This window comes from Pezoporus occidentalis, unplaced genomic scaffold (assembly GCF_034315485.1).
Source record: "Pezoporus occidentalis ecotype Australia unplaced genomic scaffold, CSIRO_AGI_Poc_V1 ctg36, whole genome shotgun sequence".
In the NCBI taxonomy this organism is placed as follows: Eukaryota; Metazoa; Chordata; class Aves; order Psittaciformes; family Psittacidae; genus Pezoporus; species Pezoporus occidentalis.
The window spans coordinates 563,264-577,949 of NW_026915591.1; the positions used below are offsets into that span (position 1 = coordinate 563,264).

A 14,686-nucleotide genomic window follows, 5' to 3' on the forward strand; every position below is an offset into this window, starting at 1 on the left:
CCACACAGTAGCAGTGCTTTACTGTTAACTAACACCATGCACCCTATAAACAAAGGGCTTTGTATCAGGTCCTTCAAAAAAACCCACCAGCAATCCCCAGTACTCCCTGATTAAGGCTTGCAGTATTTGGCACTGGGAAGAAAACAGCTATACCCAAAACACTGCCCATAGACTGTTGTCACTGTGAAGGGTAATATATGTCTGTGACTTAATTTTTTTCAGACACTCATAACTCAGCAGTGAGAGCTTATTTTTCATAGATCTTGCCCAAGCAGAATGTCAAGCTTATTTTATTACATTTCTGAGGACCAGAATGTATAAATAAAAAAAAAAAAAAACCCTGCCACTGTTGAGGCCATTTGGCCTGTTGGATTTTAAATAACTACTAGAGTAGTATCTGAAATTTTCTGCCAAGTACATCCAGCATTATTTTCACCAGGGACCCCTAAGAGTTCTTGCTCAATCCAGTTTTGTTAGGCAGGGAGGTATGAGAAAAATCTCTCATTTACCGTATGTATTTCAGGAAACCTGAATGAGAAATAAGAAACAAAAGAAGGGAAATTCAGAGTGACTGATCTGGATATTTCTCCCCTTGTTTCTCATCAGCAAAATTTGACCAGCTCATTTAATGCATTAAAAAGGCCTTTTTTAAACTTTAAAGCATCCAAGATACTGTAATAATACTAAAAAACCTCACACAATAGTAGACAAAAAAAAAAACAGATAAGAGCTTTTAGCATGGGATGATAGAAAGCCAATAGACTGTGCACAAAAAGGCATTTCAGCATGAAGGCACTCTGTCCATCACTGGGGCCATCAGCCTTCTGGCTATTTGTTCTGATGACAGCTCTGATGAAACCAGGGCTTTCTGGGAGTATGTAATTTTTGCCACTGATTCCAGCAGAGCCATGATTTGGCTGCTGATGGTTTGAGGCTAATGGAAATGAGAAGTGAGCAGTGCAAGTGGGAAGGTGTCAGTTGTCTGGGCAGATCAAAGCAGCCAGAAGGAGCACGTCAAAACGTCCCTCTGCCAGTGCTGAACAATTTGGGATGGAGGAAGCAGGAGGCCATCTGAGTGGTACAGAGCATAGGGTTTACTCGTGCCAAGGGGAGACCAGATGAGGGCCAGCAATACCTAAGAGACCAAAAGAGAGCTGTTCCTGGCTCTGAAACAGTGTCTGTCCTGCAGCTGCAATGAATAGGCTTCGTTTTCTGCCCTACTATTTAACAGACTTCAGCCCATTTTGGGCAAGTCCATCCCAAACTTGATGGTATCCAACCACCCTGATATCACCCAGCATCAGCGCTGAACTTACATTCGAATGCTGATACCTCTGGGATGGCTGCTCTCACACACTTCATTCTGCAATGACCTCTGTATCTTTAATGAGACTACACAAAAGCATAAATCCTTTGCAGGCTTTTTTGCAGTGTGAGACATGTGGAGCTCTGAAAAAGCCAGGAGTTCCCCTTGCAGAGTCAACTAGGCTCAGCTTCACTCATCTCATATTGTCCTTTATGTCACATGGCTGGCTTGTTCTCCTCTGAGCTCTGTCACAACTTGTCACATGGACTTGTTCAGCTACAGCAGGAAAAGCAGGACTTTGTGGCAAAAATGGTGAGTTCACAGGAGGCTTCAGTCATCAGATTCATGTAGTCAGTGGAAAGCTGGACTTCGAAAGGCTTATGCGAAGGATGTGCTAATAAAAAGGAGGAGGCAGTGGGAGGGCAAGAGGAGAGGAAGGAACTGATTTATGACGAAGACAAGGCAGCTGATCTGAAAGAGATAATTATTCTTCTATAAACTGGCCAGGGAAAGGGAAAGCCATTATGTGGATGAATGGAGACAGCAAAAGCAATTCGTAAGCCTGACTGGTTTGAGTGAGTAACTTCAGTTCCTCCTTGTCTCCTTCCAAGTGATTTTTCTTTCATCGTCACATAGGAATGTGGTTTACATTTCAAACTCTCCTGATGCTTGCTTGAGTGAGCGAAGAGAAAAAGGAGGCCTTCTGCACGAATATCAGCCATGGTTTTTTGCAGCAGTGCCCAGTGGTACTACTGAAACTGTGCAAACAGTGTCATTTGTTCCCAGTTTTGGTGGATTTCAGGCTTTGCTGGAAAAGATTCCCTCCCAAGGAAAATTTGGAATTCAAAAAATGCAGCTCAGGAGCAGAATATTTCCTCTCTCTTTTTCTGTGGGTATTGTTTATTTGTATTTTTGATTGAAGTGAACAAAAGCTGGTTTAAAGCTTTCATTTTACAAACCTAAAGACACATAGTATGAGCCTGCTCTGCATTACTCTTTTGCACTCCAGAATAGCTGTGCTTTTTTCTGAGTCTTATTCATGGGGACAGCTCGTCCATATTCTACAGTGCTAAATTCTTCCACTTTCTTTTTAAAAGTAAGAGCCACCTTCAGGACTGGGTATGAAAGCCAGACATGGGGATGGATGGATATGAAATGAAGCATAGAGATGGAGGCAAAGCATAAGAAGAAGTCCCATGGCTCTCCACCCAAGCATGCCTGTACCTCTGCACTACCCCACATGGCAACCCACCCCAAAGGTGTCCCTCGCCTTGAATTTTAGATTGGATGAATGCCATGAAGAATGTCCTTCAGGGAACGTGTTGGCAGAGCTCATCAGCAATGTCTCTTGCATGCCAAAGGCCCATGTGAATTCAAACCACAAGTTTTGAAGTTATAGCAGCTTTTGGAAAATGACCCCTCTGACACAAGCCTGGCTTTAAGCAAGGGGAGAGCTTGTCCTGCACCACAGACTGCACACAGCTGTGCTGCACAGCTGCTTTCCAGTGACCCCAAAGAGGAACAGGAAGTGCTTTCTTCCAACTTCTTTCAACTTCTACTCCTGTTAAATGCTTAAGTTAAACTCTGGCTTTATTGTCTACTTAAAGAGTAATTATTCTGTGCCCACATTAGCTTTGGCAAAGAAATCCAAGATCAGGTGCTCTTACAGATTCTTTTCGAGGCTCTGACCAAGTTCCTGAGTTCCAACTGTCTTCTGTCCCCAGTCACACTTGCCAATCCCCTTTACAGACCTCCTTCTCCCTTCCCTGCAGCATGGCCACAGCTTCCTAGAAATAAACAGCCTCTTCCAGGGAAAGAGTTTCAGCTGACCTCCTCTGATCATCTACCTTATAACTGAATAAATTACATTCCAAAAAGCCTGTTGCTCTGGCTGTGAAAGGTGACAAGCTCAGATGCATCCAGATTAACTGGGCACAACTGACGTAACTTCCTTGAGACCTTTCCTGCAGGAGTTTGGAGACTATGAAGAAATAGCAGAAAAGCTGATGCAAGACTTTGTCACCTTCTTTCTCTTAGGTATGGTACCCAGGAGGCAGGGCAGAGGAATGGTGAAGGGGCATGTGTGGTTTACTTGGTCCCTTGGCTGCCATTTAGATAAGTCACATTTTTAGCATCTTTTGCCTGGATGAGCTCATAAGTGCAAATATTTGCAGCTCCAAATGTGCCTATTCATTATCGAACAGGAAAGCGTAGCTGAGCACTTCTGTCAGAGGCTGGAAATTGTAAAAGAAGCCAGAAGTGATGTTAGTAAAAATCAAGCTGTTATCAGAGGAAGGAAAAGGGAGGAGGGGCTGGGGGGGGGTGTGGTGTGGTGTGTGGAGGGGGTGGTTGGGGCGGGAGGAAGGCAAACACCCTGAATTTATTCCTCTGAGACACAATTAAAACCCTGACTGAAGATTTTCAGGAAGGACTATGTTATTCCCTCTGTTTCATGTGCCACACTCAAAATGAATTATGAATTTGCAACAGAAGGAAGTCTTTTATCCCAGCTTTATCTACTTGACTCAGAGTTTAAGACTAATGAACCTTCAATTCCATTCTGCTTGTGCAAGCCAGAGAAGTCTTGACTGGTGTCGGAAGGGTGACTGTGGTGTAAAGCCAGGTGTGAGGGGATGGAGAGACCATCAATGCAGCATAGGGCGTGTATGTGCAAATTCAGGCCTCAGGTGGTTCAGAGTGAGTCCAGACATCTGCAGATTAGCTCATAACATCTAAAGTTGTTGCTATACACCCAGAGGGAATGCCCTCTCTTTCAAAGACAGCAAATTCATTTTTTATGATGGTGTGGACTTAGCCTTTTTTTCCCTTGGACCTGCAGTGGAACAAAGCTATTAGAGGTGACTAGTGATTTATAAAGAATAAGCATCTCCCTCAGGCTGGGATAGGAAGTAAGATATTTGGAAATTTAAAGCCAGCTTTATAATGCAGATTCTTTTAATTCCTCTCCCTAAAATGAGAAATATAAAAATGTAGGCATAAAGCATGTAAAGAGTCACATAATCCACAAGAAAAGGAAAAAGCCTGCCTTCAGCTGAAAGAGTTCCTGTTTGTCAACCTAAATGCACTTTTATTTAGGGTGTTTAGCCAAATCTGCACCAGATCAGCACCCAGCACCCAATGAAAACACCAATCACAGAGCTTATTCCTCGAAGTCCTAAAACATCTTTCTCTCTGTTTGAGAAGGCTGACATACCCCATCCCTGGCTTAAAATAATCATCATTATGTTTCTAAGCAGTCAAGGGGTAGGGAATTTAAAATTCCCTGGGTGGAGATGAAGTTTTCTGTTCACTGAAGGACTTAATCTGTTTTTATTAGGGAAGTTAATGTGATATTGATTTTGTTCAGGGGAAAAAATATGCTGCCATATTGCAATAGATACAAAGGGTGAAAAGGTGTGGCAAAAGGAGGTTAATATTTTTTATTCATTTTAAGAACATTCCCAGCAAATCAGTAATTGCCCAACATGTGAAGTTTTTTCTGTGAAGTTAAACATTTTACACTGTTGTTCTTGAGGCCACACATCTCTTTCTTTACTTTTCCGAACACATTTGTAAGAGAAAAGTAATGTTACTCCTTGCTATGAAGTGTTACAGTTAGGTAGCAGCTGTGATGGTATCAGCCAATATGTTGCTTTTAACGGTCTCACTCATACATTACGAATGAGGAAATTTCAAAGAAGGAAAACGTAGCAAACATAATCCTTAACTGTTCAGCTACTAAAGTGAAAGTTACAGTCAGTCTGACTTTCGTGTGCGCAATAACTTGGCATCATGCTTGGCTTTAGATCAGCGTAAAACGGAGATGTGCTCAAACTCCAAGCTGTGCTAATAGGTTTTCAGGAGTTAAAAATAAATGGCCTTTAGATGAAGTCCACTCTGTTACACCTCAATAAAACTAACCATTAATTTCAAAGCAGCCTTTTTGCTGACCAGATCTTAGCCTTGCAGGAGATATTCCGTGAGTTTTGATACATGCATTTAGCACATGGTGGTTCTTTGGGGTGTGCTGCTTAGTTTGCAACCCCTTTTTGAGACGGCACCGGAAAGGAGTGTGCTAAAGGCTCCATGGCTCCTCCATCAGCCATTAGCTCTTCATTATTCAGGGCTGAACATCCCAGGGATGTTGAAACACCCAGCCTGACCAGCAGTGCCAAGGGGTCACGCATTGCTGGTGCTGGATGCTGGTGGATGAGGCCCTGTCCACACTGTGGGGGGCTGATGGTCTCACAGTGACTCCTTGGCCCCACATCTCTGCTCGGCTGGGTGCCACTGTCTCTGGCAAATAGGCACTCTCTTCTTGCTGCTCAGGGTCTTGACTTCACTCTCTTTTTCCTCTCAGTCAGTTCTTTCCCTCCTTCACCTGGAGAATCAGGAGCTGACTGGAAAGGCATCCCATGACATGCTCCAGAAAATGGCATCATTTGTTTTTTCTTCTTCGACCAAACAGGCTGATGTTTTAGCCCTGATCCCCCAGGGATGACAATTGGCTGCAAACTTCTCTGATGCCGCAGAAAACTTCTGTGACTTGCACCCTGCGCTTCCTGCCTTATCACTGCTGGACGTGCAGAAGAGATTATGCCCTTCTGCCTTACAATAACCTTTTGGGTCCCTAAAAACTGACATCCCCACCCCTTCTAGCCAGGCTTTTGGTCATTAGGCTCTTGGAGTGGTTGCTGCCAGCTGACCTATGCCACATCCCACCACAACCACCCCTGTGCAGAAACCTACCATGAGCACTGAGAACTCTCAGTAAATTACAAACTTACATTTCTTCTTGCCTACAGGCTATTTTGCTAGAACAGAAAGGACGTTCCCAGTTTCCTTAGTGGAAGTCAGTTCTTTTCCATCCTTCCACTTTAACAGTTCACTAAATATATTGGGATATATCCCCTTTCTTTCATGCAGGATTGCAACACCCTTCTTGCTCAATCAAGGATTTGGAAGATTTTTGCTTGTTTGTATTCATTGCATAACAAAGACCTTTCCACATCCTCCAATTTGAGGGCTGCTCAGGTTAGAGAACAGAGCTTCTCCCCATACTCCTCTCATAGTATTCAGCTAAAGGCAGTAGAGGTGAACACAGCGGAGGGGAAAGAAAGGAAAAATAGCTCTGTTTAGGAAAGGAGGTGCTTGGAAGACACTTCTGCAGCCTTTGAGCCTGAATTTTCATTGTGTGAAGTCATCTAAAATCAAAGCAAGAATCACAGGGAGAAACAGTACAGGAAATGAAGAAGAAATGTGCAGGAAATGAAATTAGATCATAATTCCTTTTACTAGTTTCAGCAAACCATGACTCTAGATGTATTTCTGGGTTCTATTTTTGTGCAAATATTTTTACTATGGGTGATATACTGCAAGATGGGTATTCACTGCCTTAGTAAAAGAAAAAAAAATAATATTTACATCTGCTCCAGGAGACTATTTGTGTATGGAGAGCAGCCAGAAGGAGAATCTCAGAAATGTTGATTTATCCCTTTTAGGCAGGTACTCGGAGCTGCTCCTGTCTTCACAGCATGTCACACACTCAAGAGGAAAAAGAAAAAAATAATGCAATCACCTCCCAGCAGGGTTTCCTTGTTCTTGGCATAAGGATTTCTGAAGACAGGATGGGAAACACAATGTACAAAGGAAGAAGAAGAGCAGAAAAGCAGCCCAATTCTTCCTGGTGCTGCACATGGCTGCAGAGCATTCTCACATACATTGTGTGAGCACATAGAATAATATATGTTATGGCTGGTTGCTTGCAAATGTCTGGAGAAACTGCTCCATGGCTGATTTGTGACAGCTGCTCTGAGACAGCCACTAGACCTATATAGGTGTCCTCTCAGATGTTGTCTCTGCTGAGAATGTCTTATGTCAGACCATGTCCTTCCTCCTCACTGGCCATTCGTACCAAGCCAGGCAGTGGACCCTGCAGGGATGTCCTCGACATCTCTACCCCTTTGGGCACCCCATCTCTGCAGCCAATATCCATGTGTCTATATAGATGAACACAGCAGTCATGAGCTCCTCTGTTGGTGGCCCTGATGCCAGGTAGGCTGGGACAGGGGCACCTGAGCTACGTTTGCTTAAAGGAGTGGATCCAGATGGTGCTGGGTGAAGAGCATAGGCAGATCCTGGGAGAATGGGGAGGTCCCTGTATCAAGTGGATTCAGTCCTTCTCTTGAAGCAGAGGATCAAATAGAGATGGCTACAGGGGAAGCATGTACAGTCCAAAGTTTCTGTTGAGGTCACCTCTTAAAGTCAGAGGATGCAAGTTAAGGGCTATGCCTTGAAGCAAGCCACCTGCTCCATCCTCCTTCAGACTCCTTGCAGACACATCACCTTACAGTGGAAATGATCCAAGGCTAGATGTGATAAACTGTGATCATTCTCTTTCTTATTCCTCTTCACTGTTCTTCCTTCTTTTTTATTAAATTCTTCTGCTTCCCACTTGCCACTTTGGGTGAGACAGATACACTTGTAAATTAACTTATTTATACTTTGCTTTTCCATTCTTTGCATTCTATATAACCTCCACAACTAAAACTACGTTTAAGAAGCTTGTTCTAATCCAAACTTTTGACACCTTAACCTGCATTTTTTTCACTCTTCACTGTTATAGTTAGATGCCTTCTAGAGCAGGTGGTTGCCTGATTTTAGGCACTATACTAATATTTACATATCAGGAAAATGGCAGTGTTTAATTCTTCTTGAGAAAAAAATATTTTAAGATCTTTAGATGAAAGACATAGGACTTATAAAGAAGACTTTGTGTTCCACTACATACCTGATATGGCAGTACTCAACCCCTTAGTTTTGTACAGGCTCCAAAGGAGGTGAAGGCCTGAGCTGTAGCTGGGCCAAGAACTCCCCCAGGGAACACAAAAGGGAAAAGACTGACACTGACACATATGAGCTTGGAGCAGCAGTGATGTGATTAACACATGAACAGTGTGTGGTTTTTCCACGACTCATTTATCAAGGAACAAAGTCGGGTACAAGGAGTCACGTGCACACCTTTCCCATTGTATGCAATTTGACTACAAGCCAACCACTTTATTCAATAAATACAACAGCCTAAGTGAGCTTTCTCTGAGAAATCCCTGATAGGCAGTGTGGCTGCATGGCGGTGATCTCCCCTTGGGCTGGATGCCTCTCAAGGCTGCTTCTTGAGGCACAGAGACCTACTAACAACAGACCTTTGGATGGATCCAATTCGAGCTCTCCCTAAATTGCAACTGGACTGAATGCCAGGTGACTCTCCCTTTGAGGAGGGACACCTCTCAGGGTTTGAGGTTCCTTACCCAAGACAGAGATCCTTCCTTGCCTATGGTGGAGAGACCCCTTACTTGCAACAGATCCTCAGTAAGTGACTGATAGCATGCTGAATTAATACTAATGAAATCCATGTAGCTAATTCCAGTAGACATTAAGCAGTGTCCAAGTGCAAGACCACAATTGAACCTAGACACACCTAAGCTCCATCAGGATTTCAGAAAGAAAACGGGGTCCACCCTGAAACTTGTATCTCAACATGAGGGTCTCCCTTACTCTTTTTTGCCTTTGGCCACTATGTAAATCATTCTGGCTCATTTCTAACTCAATTTTCCTTTGTGTGTCTTCCAGATAGTAAGTAATAGTGTGAACCTCGATACTGAGCTTTGATAAGTCACACTTTTGCAAATTCATACTAAAACTACTTTTGCTAATGCCTTTGACAGTAATTCTTTAAGTGATTGAAATCGCTCACCTGTGACAATAGTGTCGCACCTACTGTCCCCCACGAGGCTGTGCGGTGCAGACATCTTAGTCCTGCAGACTCCTTGTAGTGTAATGACCCAACAGTTCAATTAAGCAGAAAAAGGAAAAAGAAAAGTCTAGTGAAGTTTTCTTGTTACTGATAGTTATCTTTGGGTGCTTTTGACGGCTGCAGCACATTGCAGTTCATCTAACTGCACTCTCTCTACCATTTGCTTATGGCATTATCTTGCATTTGCTTCTTCACAGGGAAAATAAAGTACTTCTCTCAGGCTGACAGACAAGGATTCATGTTCTGCTCTTTCAGTAATTTGGAAAATGAAAATATACTGCTTACAGGTTGTGGGTTTTTTTTAACAGTTCTATATTTTATCCTTTCATGTCAGAAGTGAGACAGATTAATGGCTTCTGGAATTTATTTCCAACGTTGATTTTGCTTCCAAAGTTTTGAGAGCGACAAGACAAATCTGCAGTTCTCTCTCCACTGGGAAAAGGAAGTGGCATCTGTTCCTGCTTTGTCCTCAGCACTGCAAGTGAGGGCATCTTCTGCCAGTGCATGTAGTCAGCCAGCAACACAGGCCATAAAAGCCCTTTTCTGTTCATGTAAATGAAAATTGGCTTGGAAGTTCTCTAATAAATGCTATGGAGCCATTTGCTGAGGGAATAGAAGAGTTTTAAATTGTCATTGCTTGTCCTTGGGACTTGTGCTAAGCAAAGTTTAGCTGGACTTAAAAGAACAGACTGCCCAGGGAGGTTGTGGAGTCTCCTTCCCTGGAGACATTCAAAACTTGCCTGGACACATTCCTGTATAACATTATCTAGGTGTTCCTGCTCTGGCAGGGGGATTGGACTAGATGATCTTTCGAGGTCCCTTCCAATCTCTAGCATACTGTGATACTGTATGTGTGTGTGACTTAGGCTTCCTGTTCTGGCTGTCACTGTTGAGCTGGCTGTCCCCATGTGGAGATATAAAGCAGGTATGCACAGCTTGTGACTTCCTATCCCAAACAGTATTGATATGCTAAGCTTCACACATGGCCATACTTCCTTACAAGTGAGCTACTGCTTCTGTCTGGTCCTGCTGCAAACAGGAAGAAACTCCGGTTTCTAGATGGCACTTTACATGGCTTTCTGGAGACTGCTAATCCAGAATGGTGATTTTCCAGTTACAGACAGCAGAAGATAGTCATAAGACAGAAGACAGACAGAGATATGGAGGGTACAGCCAGGACAGCTTTCCCAGAGCCCTCAGCCAGAGACCAGAGTATGAGGCTGCATGGAGGGATGAGGGCATAGGCAAAGGCTGCTTCTGGCTGCATTGGAAGTGTTTCACCCTTGCCTCCCTCCTGATAACAGTATGCTGTTGAACCCAAATCAGATCAGTGTGGAGCTTGCTGTAATGTGTTTTTCTCTGTGAACTGGAGCAGGAAGAATAGACTACCTGAGCTCCAACAGAATCTGTTTGAACTGACTTTCTGACATAACGATGCCAAAGCATCCCTCGCAGCAATTTCTGCATTTCCAAAGTTTGTAGCTGAGGTGGAGCATATTTTGTAATCCAGACTTGATTTAAGCTCTTCGGGTGATGGTGAATTCACAACCTCCTGAATGAAATTGTTCTAATTAACTCAGTAGTTGAGGATTTCTGCCTTATCCTTGATCAGAATTTATCTGTCTTCAGCTTCCAACTGCAAAATCTTATTATGTGAGTGTCAGAGAGATTAAAGTTTTCCCTTCACACAGATACACAGTATAGCATTAATCTGCCCAGTTTTAGACATCTGTGGTGTATGTCTATATCTGCATTAGTTGTCAGTGTTCCTTGTATGGTCAAAGGAGAGAAATGGAGTTGAGCATGATGTGAATTACCTCCCTTAAAATAGATCTCTAGCACAGATGAGATTAACCACGCTGAGGAAGTGCCTCTTTCTTTCAGACTGGATGGACAGCTCAATCAAAATATAAGGGAGGTGAGCCTTCACAGACTAGAAGTAGTAACCACATAATTTAGCAAAACTATTTGGACCAAGTTATTGTCTAAACTACAAAGGAAGAAACCCTCTATGAAACTGATAGAAACATGAGGCATCAAGAGTACATCCTAGGAAGATTCAACCCTGTTCTTCACTCTGTATCTGCAAATGGTGGCTGATGGCTGGAAATTACTTTCATCTCGCTGCAGAGAGTCAGCACCATGTCTATTTGTCTCATGTCAGCTTGCAAGTTTATACATGTGCAAATTATACGTTTCCAGCTTTCAGTGTTTCAGGGTTACCTGGAATTTATCTTGCTTCCCCTCAAATAGATTACATGGAAGAAAGTGTTGATTTTTAAAACAGAGGAAACTAATAGGGTAATATTTCCTTTCTTTGATCTGATTTAAAAATTACTTCTGCCTCAGCATGGAAGAGAGTAGACTATCGGGGTTATACCCAAAGAGAGTTCAAAGCCTGATTTTTCACTTTATGGAGAAATGGGTTAAAATCAGTAAGATTCAACTTTAATTGATTTCCTGTAGGGAAGAGTCTGCCCTATAATATCTGAAAACTATTAGTCAATGTCTCTTTGAAGTATTAAATTTATTATGAAAACCATGAAGATAATCTATTTTAAATACATGGAAGCTTATGTGCTTGCTGGATTATAGCTGTGTATTAACTGTAACACTCACCATCAATGGAACACAGCAGCATTTTCACACTACTATCCTTATTCTGAATCTCGTCTTGCTCCTGCACACTCACACAAATGTACCTTTAAAACGCCGCCTGTCTGGCATTCTGCCCACTTAATTAACATCTCGGGGATTATTATAATGGAAACATGCAGATCTCCTTTGAGAGTACATGCCTGTATAATAGCATCTCTTTATGCTTTAATGTTTAGGACCTTTCTTCAGATGCCCCAGGTGTCTGGCAAAGGGTCCTGGTTTTGGGGTGTTGTTAGTGGGTGGTTTTGCACTTGTCTATGCATCTAGCCATGAGAATTATCCATCTCCAAGTTACACTTATATTTACTGTGCCTCACACAACAAACCTTTTGGTAGCTCTTCTTGGAGATGTCCTAAGTTTCTAAGGAGAAAAACAGTGTTACCAGGTGCAGACCTCTACAGGTCCAGCAATTGCCTGGACTGTGTCATCTCCAGCTCCACGCTGAAGCTGCTACAAACCACAAGCCAGGCAAAAAGGTGACTTAGTGAATGTCCCTCACCTACACATTGTTATACCACAAAGCAAATAGCTTCTTATTTGTGACTTCAGGCTACATCTACTGATTAAATACACTGAGTGTAAGTAGTCCTGACAGCTCTATCAGTGGGATGCCTAATGGGGGGCTTCAGCCAACCTAGCACAGAAGATAACTGCTGGGATTTTTGCCCAGCACTCATGCACCACTGCTGGTGTGGGATCATTATAGTCAGCATGTGCAAAGGCATGGTCAGATGGCAGCATACAGGCAGATGGGGAAGGCAAGGAGGGGCCGGTATTGAAATTGTGCCTTATGGGGGGTAAGGCAGAAGGCAACACACTGATGAGACCTGAGCCTGCAGAGGATGAAAAAGGAAGCTTTCAGCTCCTTCTCAAGCTCAGTGGTCCTGGTTGTCAAAGACAGCATTAGTACCATGGGACACAGTTGTGGTCCCTGGCTGTGCACTCCAGCCACATACTGGCTGTACTGAATGAGGGCCATTCTTCATCACTCTTTAGCAGAAAACAAATAATCTAGTAAGAACAAGTCTCAGATATTACCTTAGTTCTTCAGTCAGGCTTTCTCCTGGAAGTATTTTAGTAATAAACAAAAACACTTCAAAAGCTACCTACAGGGTAAATCTGCAAATATTTGTTCTCCTGCTGATGAAACATGCCTAGGTCCATTAACAGAGAAAACAATTTAATTCCGAGAAATAAAACTACTGAATGATGAAATATTAATTTAGATCATGGGCTTTGTGTCAAATAGACTGCCTTTCTGTTTATGAACTATAAACAACAGGTTTTTCTATTCATCCTTTTGAAACTTCTCTGGCAATGTTATGAATTGTTAAAAATGGAGATTTGACACTTATATGAGCTGGGGAATTAGTTTTTCATTTTCTTGCTTTAATATATTTAATAAATCAGAGGCTTGTCTCCTATTTTATTTATTGTGGGGTGAATGAAGTTATGGGGAATGTTCACAGCTATGCAAGAGTCTCAATGTAAAATGAGTGGGGCATGATCAGGCACATAACCAGGGAATAAATTTACTCTCCAATTTCTTTGCAATTTTTGCCCTGTGGATCATTTGAGTTAGAAGAAGTTTCTGTCAAAGTGTTAGAAAGAGGGCATTTCCCAAGTGAGTGTAGACTTCTGAGCACAATTCACTCTTTATCACCTCTTTGACAATGGAGCTTGCTCAGCACTGTGGGATCTGAACTTGATTGTGCACGCACCACAGCACTACACACTGTTGGGGCTGTAAGGAACATGATGCTCTCTGATGGGACAGAGTTTGTGCTACTAAATCCAAAGCTGTTATCTCTAGACATACAGGCCCTGAAAATTCCTCACCCATAGTTTTGCATCTCCTTTTCAGGGGTATTTTCTACCAATGCTTTTGTATAAATGTGGAATCGAAGATAAGTTGATGTACTCCAGCACCTGGAAAAGCAATGTGTCTGCATTAATAGCATGAAGCTGCAGAGTGGCATTACCAAAGGATGAGGCTGAGAACTTGGATCCTTAGGGTCAGATGTGGAAAAATAAATCTCAGTAAAGGGATGTGCCATTACATTGATGTCCTGGAGAACCAAACTGTTTGATGTGGAAAAATTGTTCTCAGTCATTTTTCCCAGTCACAGCCTCTTCAGATTTGTTTTGCTTGTGTGCCTCATATTTATTCTTAATGAACACAGAGCAGAAATATTCTTCAGGAATAAAACCTGTCCCAGAGAGCTCAGAGAGCTTCTGTACAAACCACTCAATTTCTGAGCTCACAAGTGCCACATAAGGATGGTATAGGCTCTGGGAGAAAGGCAGCGGAGGGTTGAGAAGGAATTTCATCCAAACAGGGTAGGTTTGCTGTTCATTACTTGCTCTTGTTTAAAAGGTTTCAGTGTCCAATCAGCACTGAAGTAGCAACACCCCCGAGAAGTATCTGTAACAAACACATCTTGATGAAAACTGTTTACAAAATTGTAACATGAAAAATGGGAACAAGTTCTAGAGCTTGGAGGTTTTATTCTTCCTCTTGGTTTGCTGTTTGAAGAAAGTTGTGGAAGTCCTTTCCGAAAAAACAAAATTATAATTTTCATTTTGGGAGTAATGTTTTATACGTTTAAAGTTAAATTCAGGCAAATCTTGCATGGAATTGTAATTTTAAAATGTAAAAGCCAACAGGCTTTGAGCAGCCTGGTCTAATGGAAGGTGCTCATGCCCATGGCAGGGGGATTGGAACTAGATGATTTTTAAGGTCCCTTCCAACCCAAACCATTCTATGACTCTATGACTCTTTGTTTCATTTAAAACACATTGAAACTAGCCATTATGTTTATTTTCCTATTTTGTTTGGGTCAAAGGGGCTTATTCTTAAAGTGATTTTTCATATTCTGAACAAGTGTACAGATAAGTTGACTGATAC

General features: G+C 42.4%; 1 long non-coding RNA gene across 1 annotated transcript; it reads right to left on the minus strand.

The window, feature by feature from the left end:
* Positions 1-273: 273 nt before the first annotated feature.
* LOC134169908 (uncharacterized) lies at positions 274-2,008 on the minus strand. The gene is made up of 2 exons (XR_009967068.1): positions 1,317-2,008; positions 274-528 (listed from the first exon to the last, which is right to left on the minus strand). It is a non-coding gene; the product is annotated as an uncharacterized LOC134169908 (long non-coding RNA).
* Positions 2,009-14,686: the final 12,678 nt, after the last annotated feature.